Raw genomic sequence first — 17,180 nt, 5'->3', positions numbered from 1 at the left:
ACAAACATTTTATGATCTAGAAATCTGGGAAAAAAGAAAACAGAATCAGCCATTCATGTTACAAGTGATACCATTCCATGGCAAAGAGAAATGACCATGAGTACTTTTAAAATGGCAGAATTGAGACTAATAAGCAGAAATTTTATCCCTAAAAATGTTTTTATAGTTTGAGTAGAAATTTGGAATTATCTGCCAAGAAAATTATGAATTTTTCACTGCTTAAGGTGCTGGGTGATGTTGGACAATTTGCCAACAGGATACCTTGCATCTGAGGCATCTCTCTCCAGTCCTGAAATATATATATTACATATGTATTTTAGAACATTCATTGAGTATGTACAGACAAAGCTCACATCTTGGACAACTTTCAAACTCTTAAGCTTAGGATTTTCTCTCAACTTCCAGGTCACACAAGTATCCCAAGTCTAGAAATCCATGTGCCAATGATTAACAGAAGCAACATACACCTAGCTTCTTCTAGTCTGTCCCCACATCAAGCTCTCATCTCAGATCATGAAGAATGGCGGCAAAATACCTTCTCACCTTCTGGTTTAGTACACTCCATAATATTGGTGAACCAAAATACATGGAATAGTGTTACTCATTTGTTTAACATTATGTATCTCTGAAAACTTACTACACATTTAACATGTTCTGGGCACTAGAGATACAGCAGAAAATAAAATAAGACAACAGTTCTGGGGCCAGTGCTGTGGCACAGTAATTTTAGCCTCTGCTGCAACGCCAACATTCCATATGGGCACCAGTTCATGTCCCAGCTACTCCTCTTCCCATACAGCTTCTGGCTTGTAGCCCGGGATAGCAGTGGAAGATGGCCCAAGGGCTTGGGCCCCTATACCCATGTGGGAGACCCAGAGAAATCTCCTGGCTCCTGATCAGTCCAAATAGGGCCATTGCAGCCATTTTGGGAGTAAGTCAGCAGATGGAAAACCTCTGTCTCTCCCTCTCTGTAATTCTGCCTCTCAAAGTCTTAAAAAAAAAAAAAAAAAAAAAAAAAAAAAAAAAAAAAAGCTCCACTTTGGTGAGCTTATACTTTTCATTGGAAAGATTGAGAACCTTAGGACAGAGATCTCTGTTCATCAGAACTATCCCTTAGTGTTTCATTGGCTACATAGTGGGTGATGAGTAAATATCCATTAATCTGATATAGGAAGTTTATGTAGTGTGAATGTACAGAAACCTCAGCAAAGACGGGGCTTACCCAAGACTTATTCATATTTTGCTGCTCATTCCAGTAAAAATCTGAGATGGCAGACAGTGATGAAATACTCACTTATACTATTGTTCCTACACCTCAATAAACCAAGGCACCAGGGCTCAATGGGTTTACTCTGAATTTACAATTAATACTTCACCCCAGAGGGACTCCTTGAGCCATAGCAGAGCTTAAAAATTTATTGCAATGAAATAAAAAGGAATGATGTTATTGAACTATATCCAATAAATCAGAGAGTCTATTAGGTGACATTAATTTATAATTTCAGGCACAGGTATAAAATTATTCACAATGGATCTTTTAAATTGTGCGAGAAGCCCAGGTAGCAAATTCTGAATGTAAAAAAATAGTTCTAGAATAAAAATCCAGAAAGTCTCTGTGGCAAAAGCTTTGGGAGTAGCCTTCACCCTCACTCGATGAACCAAGATAAAATATTTTAAGTACGCACCAATAAAACAAGTTAAATTGATTATAACCCCGTTTTTAGACCTGCAATAACACTGACCCCAAACTTCAGATTGATTCTCAGGGGAGAATTAATGCTTGTTAGACATCTCTCACAGATAAGGAGTTCCAAAGGGAAATTAGATATAAGTATATAGGGATAATAATAATCAGTTCTACAGATATCTGTCTACCCATTTCCTCCATGTGTAACCAGGCATCATATTCTTTGGGTTACTTTCCTTTATCCATGCACACTCTTTTTAAGCAGTCTCCACTTACTGCCTGCCACAGTCATGTTAAATTTTCAACGTAAAAATACACTTCTTCAAAGGAATAAAGTCATCCGGAAGGGCTGGGAGAGTATGTCTGAACGCGTGCAGATCAATACTCACATATCTGGAAGAAAGGGTAGGAGGGAGGAGAAATATCAAAACTCCCAGGAAAAATCCTGACTACATGTTACTCTAGTGAGGAAGGGTCTATGCTGACCAGCAACAGCACTACAGGAAAGGACACAACGGGCATTTGCAGAGAGGGAAAATGGTGGGAAATGGACACTGCAGAAAACAGTGCAAACTTTACAGAGAATCTATCTACTTGATATTTGGAAAATTTCATATTTGGATAGTTTATTACAATCTAGCTAACTGTTTAAACCTCACCATGGAGGAGAAAAGTAGTAGCAAGGTGATAAAACTATTTCCTAAGAGAATGTATAAAATACTTTTTTTCACCTTTGACAACTATTCTTAAGTCACCTTTATCATCTAAGTCACCCTGAATCATACCAAATAAATCCAAGGAAGTGAAATGGCTGGAGGGAACTGTCATCTTGCCCTGCGGGAATGCCCTAGGCAGGTGACATTCTAATCAACATGGAAGTATCTGTGACTGACCAATTCCAGCATTAACACTGGCATTCTAAAGAGAAACTCGTAAATAGAAAGTAGGGAATGAATAGTGTGTAGGTATGCGTATATTGTACAGGAAAAAAAAGGCATGATAGAAAAAAATGATAATTCAATAACTATAAATAGAGAGGAAGAAACAGTGAAATAGGACCAAAAAAAAAAAAAGGCAACCACTTAGAACTTTTAACCCCTGTCATTTTTCTAGAGAAAGGCAAAAAAAATTCAATGCTGTGCTGTGGTACTGAGCAATGGATTTGTACATTTTAAGAAAGAGAGTCAATACAATTCAATGGATATCTGAATGATTTGTGTAAGGTACTGCACTAGGTGCCATTGGGATATATCAAGGTGGTTTTGATATCAAGTATACCTGAGAGGGGCTGGTGCTGTGGTGCCACAGGTTAAAGCCCTGGTCTGAAGTGCAGGCATCCCATATGGGTGCCGGTTCTAGTCCTGGCTGCTCCTCTTCTGATCCAGCTCTCTGCTATGGCCTGGAAAAGCAGTAGAAGATGGCCCAAGTCCTTGGGTCCCTGCACCCGCATGGGAGACCCGGAGGAAGCTCCTGGCTTCAGCCATCTGGGGAGTGAATCAGAAGGTGGAAAACCTCTCTACCTCTGTAATTCTTTCAAATAATTTTTTAAGAGTATACCTGAGAATTTTGCATATGGCAGAGGAAATTAAGCACATGGACAAATCCCCCCTTATGAGGAACTCACTTATTCTATTGTGAGCTGCCTCTCAAACATGGAAGGATTCCAAGAAAAATTTTCTGCCTAGGAAAAAAAAATCAGCCTATAAGAAGTGAATAAGGAGCCAGTGTTGTGGTGCAGTAGGTCAAAGCCCTGGCCTGAAGCACCAGCATCACATATGGGCGCCGGTTCAAGTCCCAGCTGCTCTTCTTCTGATCCAGCTCTCTGCTATGGACTGGGAAAGCAGTAGAAGATGGCCCAAGTCCTTGGGCCCCTGCACCCATGTGGGAGACCCAGAGGAAGCTCCTGGCTCCAGACTGGCACAGCGCCAGCTGTTGTGGTCAATTGGGGAGTGAACCAGAGGATGGAAGACCTCTCTCTCTGCCTATCCTCTCCTCTGTAATTCTGTCAAATAATAAATCTTAAAAATGAAAGCTAAATTTTAAGTATCTTTTTCATCCAATGGAAATGTAACCTGTCAATCACAGCTGCCAAACCAAAATCCTAAGTACAACTAATTTGATGGGAATTTTATATAGAAAAATTAGACTGATTTCTTTCAATTTTATGGTCATGCATTAGTTTAATGTGTTCGAAGACACAACTTCAGAGATGATGGATTATAAACTTATTAAAATGGTTTTGATTTTATAAAAATTGATCTGCTATATGACCCAGTCATTCTACTACTGGGAATTTACTCAAAGGAAATAAAATCAGCATAAGAAAAAGTTTTCTCATGTATAGAACAGCTGAACTCGGCTGGCGCCGTGGCTCACTAAGCTAATCCTCCACCTTGCGGCGCCGGCACACCAGGTTCTAGTCCCGGTCAGGGTGCCGAATTCTGTCCCGGTTGCCCCTCTTCCAGGCCAGCTCTCTGCTGTGGCCCGGGAGTGCAGTGGAGGATGGCCCAAGTCATTGGGCCCTGCACCCACATGGGAGACCAGGAGAAGAACCTGGCTCCTGGCTTCAGATCAGCGCGATGCGCCGGCCGTAGCACACCGGCCGCAGTGGCCATTGGAGGGTGAACCAACGGCAAAAAGGAAGACCTTTCTCTCTCTGTCCACTCTGTCAAAAAAAAAAAAAAAAACACCTGAACTCACAATAGCTAAGCTATAGAATCAACCCAAGTGTCTATCAAATGATGACAGTGTAATAAAAATTGTGGTATATAAATCCAATGGAATACTACTTGGTCATAAAAAAGGATGAATTCATGTACTTTGCAATAAAATGGATGCACTCAGAGATTATAATGAATAAAATAAGCCAGTACCAAAAAATAAGCCAGATTTGTGTCAACTAATATACAGAGTACAAGAAAAATGCAATGTAAATGAGTGAAACTGACATTGAGATTTGATTATTGTTTATATCCCTTGTCTATACTTGTGAGGAATAGTGGGGTTTTTCCTTCTAAAAAAGATTTATTTGAAAGGCAGAGTAACAGAGGCAGAGGCAGAGGGGTCCTCTACTCACTGGTTCACTCACCAGATGGCCAAAACAGCCCAAGCTGCACCAATACAAAGCCAGGAGTTTCTGGGTCTCCCACATTGGTGCAGAGGCCTAAGGACTTGGGTCATCTTCCACTGCTTTTCCAAGCCATAGCAGAGAGCTGGATCAGAAGTGGAGCAGCTGGGACTAAAACCGGTGCCCATATGGGATGCCGGCACTGCAGGTGGTAGCTTTACCCACTACACCACAGCACCAACCCCAGGAATAGTGGTTTTTCTACTTACTACTTATTGAATTATGTATTTAGTGGTGGAATAAACTCACAATTATAAGGTAAATTGAAAGTGTGTCATTGTAAACATTAAAATAAAAACTGAAGGATGGATTGGAACAAGGAGGGGGAGGAAAGTAGAGTGGGAAGTATCATTATGCTCTTGAAATTGTATAAAATACGTGAAATTTATTGCTTTTATGTAAATAAGAAATTAAAATTAATGGATTTCATTTTATTTTTTTAACTTTTATTTAATGAATATAAATTTCCAAAGTACAGCTTATGGATTACAATGGCTCCCCCCCATAACTTCCCTCCCACCCGCAACCCTCCCCTTTCCCTCTCCCTCCCCCCTTCCATTCACATCAAGATTTATTTTCAATTCTCTTTATATACAGAAGATCAGTTTAGCATACATTAAGTAAAGATTAACAGTTTGCACCCACATAGAAACACAAAGTCAAAAATACTGTTTGAGTACTAGTTATAGCATTAAATCACAATGTACAACACATTAAGGACAGAGATCCTACATGAAGAGTAAGTGCACAGTGACTCCTGTTGTTGACTTAACAATTTGACACTCCTGTTTATGGCATCAGTAATCACCCTAGGCTCTTGTCATGAGTCACCAAGGCTATGGAAGCCTTTTGAGTTCTCCGACTCTTATTTAGACAAGGCCATAGTCAAAGTGGAAGTTCTCTCCTCCCTTCAGAGAAAGGTACCTCCTTCTTTGATGACCCATTCTTTCCACTGGGATCTCACTCGCAGAGATCTTTCATTTAGGTTTTTTTTTTTTTTTTTCCCCAGAGTGTCTTAGCTTTCCATGCCTGAAATACTCTCATGGGCTTTTCAGCCAGATCCGCATGCCTTAAGGGCTGATTCTGAGGCCAGAGTGCTGTTTAGGACATCTGCCATTCTATGGGTCTGCTGTGTATCTCACTTCCCACGTTGGATCGTTCTCTCCCTTTTTTATTCTATCAGCTAGTATTTGCAGACACTAGTCTTGTTTCTGTGATCCCTTTGGTTGTTAGTCCTATCATTATGATCAATTGTGAACAGAAATTGATCACTGGGACTAGTGAGATGGCATTGGTACATGCCACCTTGATGGGATTGAATTGGAATCCCCTGGTATGTTTCTAACTCTACCATTTGAGGTAAGTCAGCTTGAGCATGTCCCCAACTGCACATCTCTTCCAGGTGAGGTGTTTCGTTTTGTTTTGCCTTGCTTTGTTTGGGTAAAAATTGTCCTTCCCCCCACCCCACAGATAAGACGGATAAAATTTCACCTCAAATTTCCAAAATGGATTAAACAGTAAACAAATGAATTTACCTAAAAAAATTCTTCAGCTTATCATGATGGAGAGAGGGAGAGAATACCAGGCAGCCAACTGGCTACTAAATGAAGATGAGGAAAAAGTCCAGCTGTAGAACAAGGTGTGATCAAAGAATAAACCTCAAAAAGGTCTGGCTTGTTAAAGATGAGACTCTACAGCAGTGGATTTATTTCCCAATACCAAGATTCTAGAAATTTCTTATTCCAGCTTGTTTCGACCTTGATGTCCAGATATACCTAGTGATAAATCCTGTAGAATAAATACAGAGAAGAGGCATTGGCTGGGTGAAAGCTGTAATTGTTGTCTCCTATTCGTAAAATTGAAATCTGATGTACTTGTTTTCAAGTACATTTTAAAATTGTTTAAAATGAAATTACTCTTGTGTACAATAAACAGTTTAATAATACATTGAGATCAGAGATAGTAGTTGGGATGTATTGTGCTACTAGTTATATCTAGGTCTCTAGGTATTTTAAATCTGGCGATTTTGTTTTAAATGGGTACATATTTTTAGCCAATACCATCCATATGCCTAGATAGCAGTATTCAAATGGTCATAAGGCCACCACTTGTCCCTGTGGTGATTTGCGTAAATAAGAAAAACGGACTCCATACTCAAGACACTTCTTTATATCCCCTTATAAGAAAATTATCATAGTACATTGATTTTCTTAGAATGTCTGCCATGATTTTCTTAGAATGCCTGCCATGAAATTCTCATATTTCTTATGCACCAACTATGTTCAGGCTGCAAATAGATCCCCTTAGAGGTGGTATCATTGTGCGTGCATGACAACTGTGAAGATAGGCAATGTCATGCATGTCAGAAATCAGAAATAAGACACCAGAATATTCTAGTCTATACCAGCAACAGAAGTCATGCTACCAAGAGGAAAGCCAGAACAATATCTAATACTTCCAGTTTGGGTCATAACAGATGATTTTAGTCAGACTCTTAAAGATCTAAGCAATGAATATTACATGGAATACATGGACTCTCAATGTGCAGTTTTGCTATAAACTGTCCTGGAGAGGAGAAAACAGGGGAAGTTAGTAAGAATCCAAAGCATTAAGTCAACTCAGAGACAATGCAGACTTTGGAGAGGGAGGAGGGAAATAGTTGACCACAAGGAACCTGGGCTTGTCCAGCGGGTTGTTTTTTTTTTTTTTTTCCCCACATTCCTTTCCATGGCATGTTTCCTTCTACTATAAAAAGCTTCTATGATCCAAAACCCAAAATGATTACGATAGAGGTCAGAGACCACGGAGCTAAGTAAAGCTAGTGAAGCACAGATGCATTGACCATCTGCACGTCTCTCTGGTTATAAAGTGGATGTTTATTACCCGACTCCATAAATACTTGTGAAAAGATACTTGGAAGAAAACCGAACCGAAATCAACAGTTTACCTAAAATAAAAAGTATAGTTAAATGATATATTATCCTTATGTAATAGATTGACTTTTAAAATTAGACTTAATTATTCAATATTTGAATCATAACAAGTGAATGGGAAAACAAATGGAGTTAACAATGCCAATCAACCATTAAGAAGTTGACACTGTGATTTTTTTCCATTTTAATAATCAATTGCTATAGCCCTTGTCTATACACCTGAAGAGCAGTCTTTTACTTTTTGCTTGTTGAACTATGTAGTGGAGCATTAAGCCTTTGACTATAAATTTAAAATGTTATCTCAAAAACTAAACAAGAAAAGAAAGCAGGAAAGTAGCATACTCAGAATTCTATCTATGAACTATATTAAACCTGTTCTTTTTATATTAATTAAAAAGTAAACGAATCAAGTTTTAAAGATGGTGGATTAGAAAACAGTGCTTTGCTGGGCTAAGGATAAACACTGAAGAGAGAAATATAGTTAGTACACTTTCAGGGGAAAATTGAAGGAAAAAAATCACATGGAAAGCCCCACAGGAGGAGGTAAGACAGCGTGAACCTACGTGAATAGTGCCCACAGGCAACACAAGCGTGAACAGAGCTGCAGCAGCAGAGCCCCCAAGAGGTGACAGTTTAGAGACAGAGGTAAGGTCGGACTTCAGCACTGCGGTGATAGAGCCAGAGGGAGAGCATGGCATGGGTCGGGACTGGAGCCCTGGGGTCTAACGGTTGCTGGTGAGTACCCATGGACCCAGTGGAAGGGAACTGGGATGTTCGATTCCCCTCAATCTCTCCAGAACAGCACCCGCTGTCCAGCTGAGAGAGGGCAGGTGCCATTTTGGATTAGGGCAGCAGCAGCTGAAGCCATAGGGCATGCACATTAGCTGGCTGAGACGGGACACATGATGAACCATGCCAAACAGGCAGCAATGTTCAGCTGACTCTAGTCTGCACATAGGATCCAGAGATTCTTGCAGAGGGAGTGGGTCCACAGTCCCCACTGACTCAGAGCCTGGCTGGGACATGCTGGGAAGCTACAAAGGACGGTGGGGCACCCGCACCTGCAGCCTCCAAGGGTCAAAATGCTTAGGCAGAGCCACCTTGGGGAACATCTGCCTCTCTGTTGATGGACAGACTGGCAAAGTAAAGGGAAACATCTGGACCCAGCAACTGCGAGAGCCTTGTGCCGAGACCTCGAAGATTCAGTGGTTTTCGTGATAAGGTATAGGGTGTAGTTGGGTATTGAGTTCTACTATGCCCAACGTGGGTGTTTCCCTGGAAACTCACCCCACTGTAGAGCATTAACCAGAGTTCTCTGCCACACCCACCACACAGCTCTTGGTATTCACTCAAAATGCAGACAATCCAATAAACAAAAGCAGAGTCCAAAAATGAAAGCCATCAGAAGGAAAAAAGTCCCCACAAATGCCTAAAGTGCAGAAACTCAAGACATAAGACAGACACATGACCCACACTAAAAGGAACACAACATTTCAATATTAGAATGTGAAGATGGGCTGGCGCTGCAGCTCACTTGGCTAATCCTCCGCCTGTGGTGCCGGCACTCCAGGTTTTAGTCCCAGTTGGGGCGCTGGTTCTGTCCCAGTTGCTCCTCTTCCAGACCAACTCTCTGCTGTGGCCCAGGAAGACAGTGGAGGATGACCCAAGTCCTTGGACTCTTCACCTGCATGGGAGACCAGGAGCAAGCACCTGGCTCCTGGCTTCGGATCAGCGCAGCGCACCAGCCATGGCAGCCATTTGGGGGGTGAACCAACGGAAGGAAGGCTTTTCTCTGTTTATAAATCTACCTGTCAAAAAAGCAAAACAAAAGAATGTGAAGATGAAGAGATTGATGCCAGAAATGAACTTGAAAAAAAGTAATCATAGGGTCACGCAAAAGCAATCAGAAGCAAATCCACAAACTAAAGAAAACAATACATGACATGAAAATTTTTTCCATGAAATTGAGATTTTAAAATATGCATGAAAGAAGCACCAGACTACTTTCAGAGGATCTCCAGTTAGACTCACAGCTGATTTCTCATCAGAAACCCTACAGGCTAAAAGGGAATGGTGAGATATAGCCCAAGTCTTAAAAGGAAAAAAATAGCAATACAGTATACTGAACCCCCAAAGCGCTCATTTATGGATGAAGGTGAAAAATCAACAAATGACAAATGCTGGAGAGGATGTGCGGGAAAAGGTACCCCTTGGTTCACTGTTAGTGGAATGTAAACTGGTACAGCCGCTGTGGAAGACAGTATGGAGATACCTCTGAAATCTGAATAAAGACCTACCATATGATCCAGCCATCCCACACCTGGGAATTTACCCAAACCAAATCAGTATATGAAAGAGTTATCTGTACCCCATGTTCATTTCAGTACAATTCACAACAGTAAAGATCTAGAATCAACCTAGATGTCCATCAACTGTCGACTGGATAAAGAAAATATGATACATATATTATGGAATACTACTCAGCTATAGAAAATGGAATCCTATCTTTTGCAACAAGATAGTCTCAAATGGAAATCATTATACTTATTGAAAAGAGCCAGTCCCAAAAAGACAGCTATCATATGCTTTCCCAGATCTGATGTAACTAATAGAATACCCAAAATGTAATGGAGTGAAATAGATTTTGAGTATAAATGATTGTTTATAGAACTTTTTCTTCCATTGAGGAACAGTGTTTTGTTTCTCTCATACCATTTGTTGAATTCCTTTACTTAGAGTACGGTTAACTATACAATCACTAAGTATGCTGAAAATAGATCATTGTAAAAAATGAAGAATGAGAATCCAAGAGGAAGGGGGAGGAGGGTTGGAGTGTGAGTAGGAAATCTGACTATGTTCTTAAATCTGTATATATGGAATATAGGAAACTTGTATAACTTACTTTAAAAAGTAAATGAATCTAAAAATTTTAACAAAAAAAGCAATCAATTGCTACAGCTCACTACAGAATTCAAATAATCAGAGAAGCCAACCCTAAGAGTGAACAAACAACAACAAACTATACCCTACAATCACCTAATTGCAACCAGACTACAGTCACCCTAGGTCATGAAATAGAAATACTGAGACTTGGGAAATCTTTTAAGAATGAGTTTTTTTTTATTTAGTAAATATAAATTTCCAAAGTACAGTTTATAGATTACAATGGCTTCCTCCACCCATAATTTCCCTCCCACTCGCACCCCTCCCACCTCCCGCTCCCTCTCCCATTCCATTTCACATCAAGATTCATTTTCAATTATCTGTATATACAGAAGATCGATTCAGTATATAGTAAGTAAAGATTTCATCAATTTGCACCCACACAGAAACACAAAGTGTTAAATACTGTTTCAGTACTAGTTATAGCATTACTTCACATTGGACAACACATTAAGGACAGATCCCACATGAGGACCAAGTACACAGTGACTTCTGTTGTTGACTTAACAATTTGACATTCTTGTTTATGGCATCAGTAATCTCCCTAGGCTCTTGTCATAAGTTGCCAAGGCTATGGAAGCCTTTTGAGTTCGCCGACTTCAATTTATTTAGACAGGGTCATAGTCAAAGTGGAAGTTCTCTCCACCCTTCAGAGAAAGGTACCTCCTTCTTTGGCCCCATTCTTTCCACTGGGATCTCACTCGCAGAGATCTTTCATTTAGGTCCTCTTTTCTCCCCCTCTCCCCCCCACCCCCGGCAGAGTGTCTTGGCTTTCCATGCCTAAAATGCTCTCATAGGCTCTTCAACCAGATCCGAATGCCTTAAGGGCTGATTCTGAGGCCAGAGTGCTGTTTAGGACATCTGCCATTCTGTGAGTCTGCTATGTATCCCCGCTTCCCATGTTGGATCGTTCTCTCCCTTTCTGATTCTATCAGTATTAGCAGACACTAGTCTTGTTTATGTGATCCCTTTGACTCTTAGACCTATCAGTGTGATGAATTGTGAACTGAAATTGATCACTTGGACTAGTGAGATGGCATTGGTACATGCCACCTTGATGGGATTGAATTGGAATCCCCTGGCACATTTCTAACTCCACCATTTGAGGCAAGTCTGATTGAGCATGTCCCAAATTGTACATCTCCTCCCTCTTATTCCCACTCTTATGTTTAACAGGGATCACTTTTAAGTTAAAATTTAAACACCTAAGAATAATTGTGTGTTAATTACAGAGTTCAACCAATAGTACTAGAACAAAACAAAATAAAAAAAATGCTAAAATGGATAAAGTATTACTTGGGAAATCTTTTAAAAATCCAGTTCTGATGAAAGGAAATAACCGATGTGAATTCATTCTGAAAATTTTAAAGCACTATATAAATGTTAATGTAAAAGGTGATTTAAATGAAAAAGAACTTTATACCTTGAATAAAATGTAGGGAACCCAAGGCTTGTATGGTGGCCTGGTTTCATTTGGTACCAGAACGCTGCTGCTGCCTATCTATTGAATTGGATTCTTATCCTCATAATACAAGGTAGTGATTCAACTTCCTATCAGTGTTGCAAGCAGAAAGATGAGGAAAAAGTTGAGGAGGAAGACACTGGGAGGAGAAAGTCAAGGACATACATCAGCATCCCTGAAGAAGTTTCGTTAAAGCTGTCACAGAACAATTCTACATTACTCCATTGGTTACATGGCCACACATGGCTACCCAGGATGATTTGGTCTTCCTTTTGAGTGTCCATGTGTCTGGCTCAACAGTCAGATCTCTATCAACACAAAGAAAGCAAAGCATGTATATTGAGAGACAACTATCATTTCTGCCACAGAAGGTTACAATTTAATCTTGCAAGCTAGCAAGTTTGTGATAAACATTTGAGAGGAATATACTAATTGTACCACGTCTGTAATACACCAAAGCTCCAAGATGAGAAGAAGGAGGTGGAAATGCAGTCAATCTGTGGCCAATAGGTTGTCCAGGCACTCTAACCCAGGTAAAGGCCACTTTATTATTTTATAGAAAGTTTTTATTTAATAAATATGAATTTCATAAGTACAACTTTTGGCCGGCGCTGCGGCTCACTAGGCTAATCCTCCACCTTGCGGCGCCGGCACACCGGGTTCTAGTCCCGGTCAGGGCGCTGGATTCTGTCCCGGTTGCCCCTCTTCCAGGTCAGCTCTCTGCTGTGGCCAGGGAGTGCAGTGGAGGATGGCCCAAGTACTTGGGTCCTGCACCCCATAGGAGACCACCTATCTCCTGTCATCGGATCAGCGCAGTGCGCCGGCCACAGCGTGCCGGCCACGGCGGCCATTGGAGGGTGAACCAATGGCAAAAGGAAGACCTTTCTCTCTGTCCCTCTCACTGTCCACTCTGTCAAAAAAAATTAAAAAAAAAAATAAGTACAACTTTTGGATTATAGTAGTACTTCCCCCCATATCCACCCTCCCACCCCCAAACCATGCCACCTCCTACACCCTCTCCCATCCCATTAAGATTTTTAATTATCTTTACTTAGTATAGAGTTTATCTTCTGTATATAAAGATTTCAACAGTTTGTACCCACAGACACACGAAGTATAGAGTACTGTTTGAAGACTAGTTTTACCACTAACTCTCATAGTACAACACATTAAGGACAGAAGTCATATATGGGGAGCAAGTGCACAGTGACTCCTGTTGTTGATTTAACAATTGACACTCTTGTTTATGACATCAGTGATCACCCGAGGCTCTTGTCAGGAGCTGCCAAGGCTGTGGAAGCCTCTTAAAGGCCACTTTCCTATCTTTCTCCTGAAGATAGAGGCCAAAGGCATTTCCTGTAATAATCCCATTGTCTAAAAAGCACTTTAAACTGAAAGGGAATACTGATCCATTCCATTGGTAAGTGTCATTCTAAAACAACTGAAGTATCACTCTACTTAACAATTTTATATGTAAAACATTGTGAAAAATTGAGAAAAATGCTACTGTATGTATATACAAAACACAGCATTAAGAAATTCAAGAGCTTTATATCCATAATTTTAGTTAATGAAAATTTTAAGTCCAAGGAAAGTAAAACAAAGATTATAGACAATGGACTCTAGAGCTAGAATCCTTGGGTTTATATTCTGGCTCTGGCTTTACCTAGCTGCATAACTTTGAGCAAGTTAACTTCTAGGTATTGCAGCTTTATCAACAGTAAAAATATAGGGGCGCCGGTGCTGGGGCATAGTTGGTAAAGCCGCTTCCTATAATCCCAGCATGCCATATAGGTGCCAGTTCATGTTCCAGTTGCTCTTCCTCTGATGCAGCTCCCTGCTAATGTGCCTGGTAGGGCAGCAGATGTCAAGTCCTTGGGCCCCTACACCCATATGGGAAACCTGGGAGAGGCTCCAGGCTCCTGGCTTCAGACTGATCCAGCTCCAACCATTGAGACCTTATGAGGAGTAAACCAGTGTAGAGAGAGGGTATCTCTATCTCTGTCTCTCTCTCTCTCACTCCCTTCTTCCCTTCCCAACTACGCCATTCAAATAAATAAATCTTTTAAAAAATAGTAAAAATATACAGCACAAATTTTCAGCGATTAAATATACCAAATTAAGGAGGCTAGAAAAGTAAGCATCTGTAAGGTATGTTTTGGCATGCAATGCTAACAAAACTTTAGAATTATGTATGTCTGAACAATCCGGTAAGGAGCAAAGAGGAAGAGTGAGCAAGGACAAATTCTGCTTCCCAAAGCTGTCTGCAAAAAAGTTGACAAAAAATTAAGAGGCTGAATATTTTTAATTGTTGCATTTAATTAAAGTTATTTAGTTAGGGTCATTAACTTGAAATGCCATAGCTTTTCAATTTAGTTTGTATTCCAACTAGAAAATAAGTCTTCACTTCTCACCAAAATAAAATTTATAAACTTCAGTTTAATAATGCCAATGTAAAGAATGATGTAAGCTCTTGAAATCTATTACTTCACTCTCAGTGCCCTAGTCCATATACAATTCATGCAAAGAAGCACAAAGATACACAGAAAAATTACAGTATTTTTGCTATGAAACATTTTGAATATAAAAGTGGACTGAATAAGCCCACATATATCCATCCCTCAGTTATTAACAATAGCCCATCTTAATTTCTCCTTATTCCTATCTATTTGCTGTCTGAGGAAATATTTTATATCAAATCATATTTTGTCACATTTTACAAGGCTTATTGAAGCATAACTGATATATACTCAATGGCACATTTAAAATGTACAAATTGTTAAGTATTAATGTAGATATATACACCTCTGAAATAATGCCTACAATTAAGACTGTGAACATGCCCATCACCTCCAAGGACAAATGATCTTCTCAGTCCTACTTCCCTTCTAACCATCATCTGCTTTTTATCACTTTTAGATTAATTTGCATTTCCAGGGATTTACATAAAGGACTCCTATTACATATCCTTTTTTTGTGTGATATGTTGAGAGGCTGGGAGCATCTCACAGTCCTATGTGGGTGTCCAGTTCCCTGACAATTCTCTCAGCCAGACTCAAAGTTAGTCCTTTTTATATATACCCTTTTTATATCACTCAGCTTATCTACTTTAAGATGCATCCATATTGTTGCATGCATCAACATTTCATCCCTTTGCAAGGCAGAGTAGTATTCCATTATTTGGATTTACCACAATTTGTTTTGCCCATTCACTTGCTGGTGAACATTTTTAATAGTCTGAATCTGGAAACAACTCAAACTAAACTACTGAAGACATTTGTATAAGTGTATCCATTTGTTGCTTTTTTAGAAATATTTAGTAATAGAATAGATGAACAACATGGTTGCAGTACAGTAAGTTTTCAAAAGTTGCAAGACACATTTTGCAGAAAGATTGTACCCTTTATATTTCTATCAACAAGAGTTCATTTCTCCACATCTTGAAAATAAAAGGGCAGACAGATTCCAAGATGGCTGACTTGGGAAAGACACACTGCTTTAGATGAGGGGAAAAGTGAGAAAGAGTGGGGAAGTACATTCCCAAGGAGAGTTGGAGAGAAATTTACAGTGGAAATTCTACAGAATGAAAAGGGATGCCATGGATGAATGTGGAAGGGGCAGATGCATACCAACCACACACGATCCCCACAGCCAAGAGCTGAAGGATATGCTAGCTTTGGAGAGTGAAGTGAGAGCAAATGGCAGCAGTCCATGCCACTGGTGATATTTCTGGAGGGAGAGCCATAAGGAACACATTGTCTTTGAGGTCGGGCCTGGAGCCCTAATGGGGTGGGGGGCACTTTTTTTCCTCCCCACTCCCTAAGGGTGCCTGGCAACTGGTAGTGAAAAGGCACTATTTGGACACCAGTAGCAGCTGAAGTGACTCCTGTATACATGCATGAAGGGTAGATTTTACCAGAGGGAAAAGTTCACATTCCCCACTGACCAACTTTGAGTCTGGCTGAGAGGGTTTACAGGGAGCTGGGCACCGATGTAGGACTGCGAGATGCTCCTAGCCTCTCAACATATCACAGGCTCCAAGACTCAAACTGCCAAGACAGAGTACCCACAGGCAGCTGGCTCCAGGAATGTCTCTGCTCTCTCCATGGACAAGTTAAGCTAGCGAGGCAGAGCAGATCCTCTGCACCCCATGACTGTGGGAGCCTTTCATATTGAGACTGTGGAACTCAGACTGCACTGTAGGACTCAGGGTATAGCTGGGTCTCTGGACAGTCTCTGGTACCAGAAGCTCAGAGCTCCCTAGGGACCTGCAGTGGGTCATTGTAGCAGGATGCACGTTCACATGAGGACTGCACAGATCCTTTGTGCAATTCATGTGGCAGTACAAGCAAGTATTGCATACACTGTGATTAACAGTGGGCATTTAACACCTTGGAAGAAGAGGAGGTTAGGGTGTGATTACACCAGTAGAGGTGATCATACTCTTCCCATTTCTGACAATAGGTATCTACCACACCCAACTTGGGTGTCATCATGCATATTTTTCTCAACCTAGAGAACTGACCTAAGCTCCCTGGCCATACCCAGCACACACCTATGGGTATTCACTGGAAGAGTAGACACTCCACTAAGCCACAGATACATAGTTCAGATAAAAGCCATCAGAGGAGGAAACCAACAAATGCCTAAAAATAAATGCAGAAATTCAAGAAACAAGGAAGACAACATGACTCCCCCAAAAGAACACAACAACACTTCAATATTAGAATGTGAAAATGAAGAGATTGATGAAAGGCCGGAAAAGGAATTTTAAAAGAACTATCATAAAGGCCCAGCACTGTGCCATAATAGGTTAAGCCTCCTCCTGTGGCACCAGCAACCCATGTGGGTGCTGGTTCAGGTTCTGGCTGCTCCTCTTCTGTTCCATCTCTTGATCTATGGCCTAGAAAAGCAGTGGAAGTTGGCCCAAGTACTCAGGCCCCTGTATCCACATGGGAGACCCAGATGAAGGTCCTGGCTTCATATTGGCCCAGCTCTGGCTTTTACAGCCAACTGGGGAGTGTACCA

General features: G+C 40.7%; 1 long non-coding RNA gene across 3 annotated transcripts in view; it reads right to left on the bottom strand.

Annotated features, from left to right (window-relative positions):
- The window catches only part of LOC149123711 (uncharacterized), a 129,417-nt gene that overhangs the window by 60,610 nt on the left and 51,627 nt on the right, over window positions 1-17,180 (bottom strand). For 2 of the 3 annotated variants that reach the window (XR_016214001.1, XR_016213999.1), the window contains 2 exons: window positions 9,282-9,555; window positions 6,246-6,602 (listed from right to left, as the gene is read on the bottom strand). This is a non-coding gene — a long non-coding RNA (uncharacterized LOC149123711). Of the gene's footprint in view, window positions 1-6,245; window positions 6,603-9,281; window positions 9,556-17,180 lie in introns of those variants that run through there. The other variant, XR_016214000.1, reaches the window with a different exon arrangement.

The sequence above is a fragment of the Oryctolagus cuniculus genome, chromosome 10 (genome assembly GCF_051225735.1).
Source record: "Oryctolagus cuniculus isolate XC-2025 breed Fujian yellow rabbit chromosome 10, ASM5122573v1, whole genome shotgun sequence".
Taxonomy (NCBI): Eukaryota; Metazoa; Chordata; class Mammalia; order Lagomorpha; family Leporidae; genus Oryctolagus; species Oryctolagus cuniculus.
This window is presented reverse-complemented; position numbering and strand designations above follow the sequence as displayed.